Source organism: Lactuca virosa, chromosome 5, assembly GCF_052849685.1.
Source record: "Lactuca virosa cultivar CGN04683 chromosome 5, Lactuca_virosa_CGN04683_v6, whole genome shotgun sequence".
Taxonomy (NCBI): Eukaryota; Viridiplantae; Streptophyta; class Magnoliopsida; order Asterales; family Asteraceae; genus Lactuca; species Lactuca virosa.
Window position 1 is genome coordinate 422,817,756 of NC_136430.1, and position 8,681 is coordinate 422,826,436.

The 8,681-nt window shown below is 39.0% G+C and overlaps 1 non-coding gene across 1 annotated transcript; it reads right to left on the bottom strand.

Moving 5' to 3' along the window:
• Positions 1-520: 520 nt before the first annotated feature.
• LOC145118050 (small nucleolar RNA R71) lies at positions 521-627 on the bottom strand. Its single transcript, XR_013713034.1, has one exon. It is a non-coding gene; the product is annotated as a small nucleolar RNA R71 (small nucleolar RNA).
• Between the last annotated feature and the right edge of the window lie 8,054 nt (positions 628-8,681).

Here is an 8,681-nt window from a genome sequence, read left to right on the forward strand (position 1 = left end):
CCACCGCTTGAAGATCCGGAGTCAACGTCCCATAAAAAGAAGGGGAAAATGTAGGAGAATCATGCAATAAACTTGTACATGAAACCAAGTTTGAAAGCTTTGAGAAGACTCCTAAGAAAAAGGAAGCTGGTTACGAGCCCAAAACAGAATCAGAAAAAGGAAGTCAACCCGAAAGCGAGCCCAAAAACAACATGGAGGACATTGTTGGATGACGATGGAGGAATACAAGAGATGGATGCGTGATGATAACGGACCAGGTCTTGTGCAACCTGCAATTATTGCAACAGCCAGTTTTAAATTGAAAGGATGCTTACAAGCACATTGATGAAGTTAATGATATCGACGACTACTTCAACATCCCCAACGTATCACGCAAGACAGTGTTACTATGAATGCTCCCTGTTAATTTTAAGGGCGCGGAAAAAGACTGGCTAAAAGCACTTCCACCGGGAGCAATAACAACTTGGAAAAAATGCGTGAAGAGTTCATACAATAATTTTGTCCACCATCGAAGGTTTCAAAATTGAAAAAGGCTATCGCAAATTTTGAGCAAAACGTAGGAGAATCATTATACGAGGCATGGGAGCGCTATAAGGGATTACTTAGAAATTGTCCCCAAAACGATCTAAATGTGCAACAAGAAGTATCAATCTTCTACGATGAGGTAAACGTGACAACTAGGCAACTCCTTGATTCTCAAGGGTTACTCACAAAGAAAGCACCAGCCGTAATCAATGAGCTAATCGAAGAATTCTCCAAACACTTAAGAGAATATCACAACCCTCGACAAGACATAAAAAGGGGAATCGTGAATGCAACTTCAAATGACATGGCAGCAGTTGTGGAAAAGTTGGAAAACATGGATCGAAGAATGACAAGAATGGACCAAACCACCCATGAAATATGAGTGGGGTGTGAAAATTGTAACGGACCGCATTTGACTTAGGACTGTGACCTTGATGAAAATGGCAACCGAAAGGCCTAAGCTTGCTATTCGAGCGGTGATCGTTATGACGAAGACTGGAGAAAACCCAAAAAGAAATGGTTACCTTATGATGAATACAAGAAAGCCAAGGAAGAAAAATATGAACAAAAGGAAGAGTGTTCTATCAAAAAGAGGAACCGGCTCCCGAGAAGAAACCCAATTTTGAAGCAATTCTTGCTCGCTTTGCATCTGCATCCAAAATGAGAAATGACGATACCGAAGCAGTACTATGAAATCAGCAAGCCACAATCAAGAATATCAAGCAAAAAATCGGGTAACTCTCGAAGCAATTTAATGAAAGATTACCAGGCACATTACCGGGCAACACCGAACAAAACCCAAGAGGAGCCCACATCCAGGCCATAACAACAAGGAGTGGAAAAATTGTTACCCATTTTACTCCTATCACTAACACCAACCTGGATTTTACGCAGGAAAAAGAAGAAAAGAGCCAAGAAAAACACATTGAACAGTCGCCACGACGTAGTTAAGAGACCACGGCGTGGTCATCTACTGAAAACAAGAAGAGTGAACTCGTTAAACCATATCAGCCACCGATGCCATTTCCAATTCGAGCAAAGAATTATAAGCAGACCGAAGACTACCAAAAGTTCCTAGAACACATTAAATCCTTTCAGATCAATATCCCATTCATTGAAGCCTTAGATCAAATTCCAAAATAAGCAAAATTTCTAAAGGATCTCCTCATAAACCGAAAGAAGATGGGGGAGGTGTCTAAATTTGTATTGAACTAAACCTACTCAACTGCCATGTTAAACATGTTTCCAAAGAAGATGGGTGATCTGGGGAGTTTAATACTTCCATGCCAATTCGACAATTTAGCCACAAGCTACATTCTAGCCGACTCGGGAGCAAGTGTTAACTTAATGCCATATTCATTTTTCAAGAAGCTTGATCTCCCGGAACGAAGACGAATTCGCATGGCCATTCACTTAGAAAACAAAACGGTGACCTTTCCAAGAGGAATTTATGAAGATTTATTAGTTAAAATTAACAAGTTTGTTTTTCCCGCATGTTTCATTGTTCTAAATATGGAGGAACACAACCAAGTACCAATTATTCTTGGAAGGCCCTTTTTGAGCACCACCCGAGATTTGGTGGACATAAGAGAGTCCAAACTCACTCTTCGAGTTGGAGAAGATTTCGTAACTTTTGGGGTTAATAGAACAATACTGTTGGATTAGGTGTCTAAGCCCATAACTATTTTGGTATGTACTTGACCCAATTATGAGCATGGTCCTTTTGGGTTGCCTTCACCTTAGCAACTAATAGGATGAATTATGGAGAAAGAGGATTTATTATGATTTATTAATGTATTATAAGAATAATATATTAATTGAGAAATCATATTATTTAATTAGTATTGATCAGAAATTAATTTGGAATTAATTTGGTGATCAAAAGAGACTGATTAAATTAACAGGGACTGATTATGTAAATCAGTAATATTTATAGTTTGGGCTCATGGACCTTATTGGTATAGGGTGGACGAAATCTCTATGAGAGTCCATAAAGATTTCGTACAAGGCTTGTCCATTAAGGAGTCCATATGTTGCTTAGGGCCTAAGCAAGGGAATTAGGGTTTCCAAGTTGATAACCCTAGAAGCCTCAACTATAAAAGGACCCCATTAGCTCCCAAAAACGTGGCCAATGATTTTGGAGAGTACTAGACGTTTTTGAAGGCTATTCCTCTCTCTCATATTCTTCCTTGTTGCTAGTGGTGTTTGTGACTCCATTAGAGGTGCAACACTTGGGGCACTAAGCTTTCAAGAGTCAAGGACTTTGTGGATTGTTCTTGTTAGTACTACATAACAAGTAAGGTAAGATTCCAAACCCTTATTTACATATGAATTTCGTTCTTAGACATGTTAGATTAGGGTTTATGCTTTGGAAGATTGTCTGCATGTATAACTTGAGAAAAACCTAGATCCAAAGCATTAGGGTTGCATGTACACCATAGGAATGATGTTATGCTCATAACCCATCAAATACAACATTCAAGAATAAGTGATGATATGAACTTTTCGGTAGATATTTTCAAGGAAATTTTGGAAAAAAGAACTAGAGGATTGGAAAGAGAATGAAGTTGAAGGATGCATGGTTCTAAAAGAAACAGACCTTGATGTTGAACACGATTTAAAAGAACTCGACGAACTGCTAGAGGAAAGTGAGTACAAAGAATTGATAAAGAATTTTGAATAATCACCACGTCGTGTTCAAGATACCATGCGGTGGTAATCTGAGAAACCGCGACCAGTCGCTTAAAATGGACACACCACGACGTGTCACATAGAAAACCGCGCCCTGGTTAATCAACTGATGGCAAAACTCGAATTGAAAATTTTACATGAGCATCTGGAGTACGCCTTTTTGGAAGAAAATAAACAAAAGGCAGTCATCATAGCAGCTGGTCCCACAATAAAGGAAAAAGAAAGCCTAGTTGAAGTGCTCAAGAAACGCAAAAATTCCATCGCATGGAAAATCACGGATACCAAGTGTATTAGTTCGTATTATTGTTCACATAAAATTAATTTGGAAGAAGGAGAAAAACCTGTAGTGCATCGTTAATGAAGATTGAGCCCGAACATGCAAGAAGTGGTCAAGAAGGAGGTCGCCAAACTTTTGGATGCCAGAATCATTTACTCGATCTAAGATAGCCAATGGGTGAGTCTGGTGCATGTAGTACCCAAGAAATCAGGCATGACGGTGGTGACGAACAAAAAGAACGAACTAATTCCTACAAGAACGGTAACTGGTTGGCGAGTGTGCATCGATTATCGCAAGTTAAACGATTCCACTTGCAAAGTCCACTTTCCTTTGCCCTTTATTGATAATATTCTTGAAAGATTATCCGGTCACCTTTATTACTGTTTTCTAGATGGTTTTTCAGGATATTTTCAGATTCCTATTGATCATCAAGACCAAGAAAAAACCAAATTCACTTGTCCTAGCAGGACTTTCGCTTATAGTAGGATACCATTCGGATTATGCAATGCACTAGCCACCTTACAACGATGCATGAAGGTCATTTTCTATGATATGGTAGAGAAGTTCATGGAAGTTTCATGGACGACTTTTTTTGGGTCTTCTTTTTATGATTGTTTATCTAACCTCGATTTAATGCTTGCTAGGAGTGAAAAGACCAAGTTGGTCTTAAATTGGGAGAAGTGTCATTTCATGGTAAAAGAAGGAATTGTGTCGGGCCATAAGGTTTCCAAATCGAGGATAGAGGTGGATCATGCAAAGGTCGACACCATAGCTAATTTACCACCTCTAACAAATGTGAAAAGGGGTTAGAAGCTTTCTAGGTCATGCGGGATTTTACCGTCGGTTCATAAAAGATTTTTCAAAAATAAGTAGTCCATTAACTCAACTTCTTTTAAAAGATGCCACATATGATTTTTCTATGGAATGCCTTGAAGCTTTTGAAACATTAAAAGAAAAATTAACAAATACCCCAATCATGATTTCCCCGAATTGGAATCTCCCATTTGAGCTCATGTGCGATGCTAGTGATTTTGTTGTAGGTGAAGTCCTTGGACAAAGGGTTGATAGCACTTTCAACGCATATATTATGCAAGAAAAACCTTAAACCCGACACAAGAAAACTACACCACAACAAAAAAGGAACTTTTGGCCATTGTTTACGCATTCGATAAATTTCGCCCTTATCTAGTATTGTCCAAAACTATTGTTTTTATTGACCACTATGCTCTTAAGTATTTATTTGCCAAGCAAGATGCTAAGCCAAGGTTGATCCGATGGGTACTCCTCTTGCAAGAATTTGATATCGAGATTAGGGACAAAAAAGGTATGGAAAATGTGACGTCCGATCACCTCTTGAGATTGGAAAACCCGAAAATGGAAGAATTGGAAGAAAAAAAAATTGGAGATGACTTCCCCTAAGAATATCTAATGGTGCTCACGGGGGAAGAACCATTCTATGCGGACATGGTCAACTATTTAGACGATGGGTACTTCCAAAAGGTTTAACCCATCAAAAAAAGAAGAAATTGTTTTCGTAAATCAAATATTATTATTGGGATGAACCTTATCTTTTTAGAAGTTGTGCGGATGGAATTATTAGAAGATGCGTATTCGGGAGGGAAAGTTTAGAAATTCTAAAGCATTGTCATAGCGGGCCCACTGGAGGACATCTAGGAGCGCAATACACGACGAAAAAGATATTCGATGCAAGATTCTATTGGCCCACAATTTTCAAGGAGACCACCAACTATGTCAAAGAATGTGATTCGTGCCAAATATCGGACAATATTTATTCCCGAAACGAGATGCCCCATAATAGCATCCAAGTTTGTGAAGTATTCGATATTTGGGGTATCGATTTTATGGGACCATTTCCGGCTTCTTGAGGGAATAAATACATTATAGTTGAGGTCGATAATGTTTCCAAATGGGAGAAAGCACAAGCCTTACCTACAAATGATGCTTGAGTAGTTGTAAAATTCTTACAAAGATTGTTTTCTCGTTTTGCCGTACCGAATGCACTAATAAATGATCAGGGAACCCACTTTGCAAATGAACAACTTGGAAAAGTATTAAAAAAATATGGTGTACATCATAGGTTTGCAACACCATACCATCCTCAAACAAGTGGGTAAACCGAAGTCACAAATCAGGAATTAAAAAGGATTCTCGAACGATCAGTCAGGACTAACAAGAAGGAGTGGTCGGAAAAACTTAATGATGCATTGTGGGTATTTCGAACCGCCTTCAAAACACCAACTGGTACTACACCCTATAGGTTAGTATTTGGTAAAAATTGTCATTTACCGATGGAAATTAAACACAAGGCATATTGGGCTTTGAAGACATGCAACTTTGAATTGACCGAATTGAACCAATCGCCTAATGCAATTAAATGCCTTAGATGAGTTGAGAAATGAGTCAAACATAAACTCATTGATCTACAAAGACAAAACAAAAAGATGGCATGATGCTAGGTTTGAAAGGAAACAATGAGTTTGAAGTGGGTCAAAAGGTCATCCTTTTCAATTCCAGAATGAAGCTTTTTCCCGGAAAATTAAAGACACGATGGTACGGTTCGTTTGTTGTGAAGCAATTATTTTCGCATGGAGGTATCGAACTTGTAACAGCTCAAATTTTCAAACAAAATTTTCATTTTCAATTTCTCAAAACACAGTTCATAGCATAGCCTATGCCAATATGCAATTGTCAAATACAAAATATCATAAAACAAAGTCAAATATCCCAGAATTCACATAAACCCTAATCATCAGACTGGTGTGTACAATCATGTCGGCGTCTTCCTGCGATCCTGAGATGTACCTGAAACACATTTAATCAACATTGTAAGCAAAAATCTTAGTGAGTTTCCCCAAAATACCACATACACAAATAATAAGCCTCTCGTTACTAAATCTCGATAAGGAACCTCCGGTCATGTGTCTCAGTGAAGACCCTTCGGTCTCACGTCTCGATATGGAACGTCCAGTTATATCTCAACATATACACAGAATAATATAATAACATAAGTGACAAAGACAAAATGCATAATAACACATAAACAGATAAGACCCTCCGGTCAGTAATACAATTAATACCCTTCGGTCAATAACATGAACAAGACCCTCCGGTCACACATATGTTACCACACAGGGAAGTATAATGAGAAGACTCACCTCTCACTGGAAAGCAATCAATCTCGCACCCGAACTACCAGTCTAGACTCCGCCTAATAATGTCACATTTAACTCTAGTTAATAGTTAATACTAATAACCTCAAAATGCTAGACCGGGCCCCTATACAAAATCTCAGGAGGGTGAAAAGACCATTTTGAACCTCCTTGGCCAAAAGTCCACAAATTGACCAAAAGCTCAAAAGTCAACGAAAGTCAACACCCAGTGAGTACGTTGGGCGTACAACCCTTTATGATGGGCGTACAACCAACCATGCATGCATCAGGGGGGGGTCTCAGCGCTACGCTGCACGTAGCTAGGAGTACGCACAACGTACTCCTCAGACTTCCTCTCCTCACTTCACTTGGTCTTAATCTGTTAAGACAAATGCTACAGCTACAAATCTGAACTAAATAAGGCCTATTACTTCATAAATTTGTGGACTTTAAGCCTTAGCATGGCTGTTCAAGACCCAAACTCACAAACTCTAACCTTCTCAACACAAAAGTCCACATACCTCATGCATGGAGAGGTTTAGACTACCAAGTTATCATTTTTATGATTCAAGACAACCCAATACACTTAAAAGGACAGGATATTTGCTCTGGAGTTCACTAAACTCACAAAGCTCCAATCTTGGGACATAAAACCCTAAAAATGGAACCAAAACAAGAACTAGCACAACAATGAACAAGTTTCGAACTTGATACCTCTGGAAGATGCACCAACAAGAGTAGAGTTCAGATCCAAGAGCTAGAAGCACAAGCTATCTTTCCTTCAAGGCTCCTTCTTCACTAAAAGCTTCGCAAGAACACTCAAATGAGCCACAACACTCATACAATCTAGGAATACGAAATTAGGGTTTGAGGGAGGTTGGAGGCTGGAAATGGTGGCTGGAAATGAGGCCATCATGTTCCTTAAATAGGGGCACAAAAGGGCATTAGGGTTTTACTTTGTGCCTAGAACGCCCAACGTACCCTCTGGTACGCCTTGCGTACTAGGTGGCCTCCGCACTCATGCAAAGTGCATGAGTACGCTGCACGTACACACGCGTACGCCCCGTGTACTCAATTGCCAACTTTTTTCAATAAGGACTAGTCTTGACAAATACATAAAAGATTAAGGTCAGAGAACTATACCTCTTTTCGGGACGTTACAGAACTAATCACAGAAGATGACACCATTTTCAAGGTTATGGATATCGAGTGAAACATTATGAAGAAGGAATGCCAAGTGAGGATAAAGAAAGAGAAAATGTGTAATTGGGGGTGCCGCAACAATGTAAGGCGGGAAGGAGTCCGGCTCCCGACTCCTTAAAAAGAAGCGCTTCCGGGAGGCAACCCGTGATTTTGAGTTTGCATTTTGCTTTCCCTTTCCCTTTTCTTTTGCTTTTCGTTTTATTTTGTTTTGTTGAAAAAGGATTTTGATTCTTGTCTTTCTGTTACTAATTAATTTTGTGAGGGAAAGCTTGGAAATAAGTGTGGGCTATGGTGATATTTCATGAAAAAAAATCGAAAAAATGGTTAAAACTAGAACCACGGCATGAATGAGTTGTTCCCACGCCATGGTCAGCTAGATTTAATTGTTTTGCGAGGATTTTGCCAAAAACACTGTGTGTTCTCCGTAAACACGCCGTGGTGTCATTTTTTACGCAGTAACTTAAGTTTAAACCCTAAATATCAAAACCTTTTCACAAATCACTTTCACTCTACCCCCACACGTCGAGTTTTCCCCCACCATAAATTCCCTCTTCGAATTTCCTTCAAATCTTCACGTTTTCCTTCAAAAAGGTAAGAGCTTTCCACTTAAAATCTTTTATTTAACACGATTAGGTGTTTTTCCGGCACTGATTGGGTGTTTAGACATATTTTGAGGATTTTTATTGGATTTAGGGTTTTAAATGTGGTTTGGATTTGGGGTATTTTCGTTCGAAATTTACATGAAATCATGACTTATGTTGTATTTTGGTAATTCCTTGCAATTAATTTGACTTAATCTTGATGGAGTTCATACG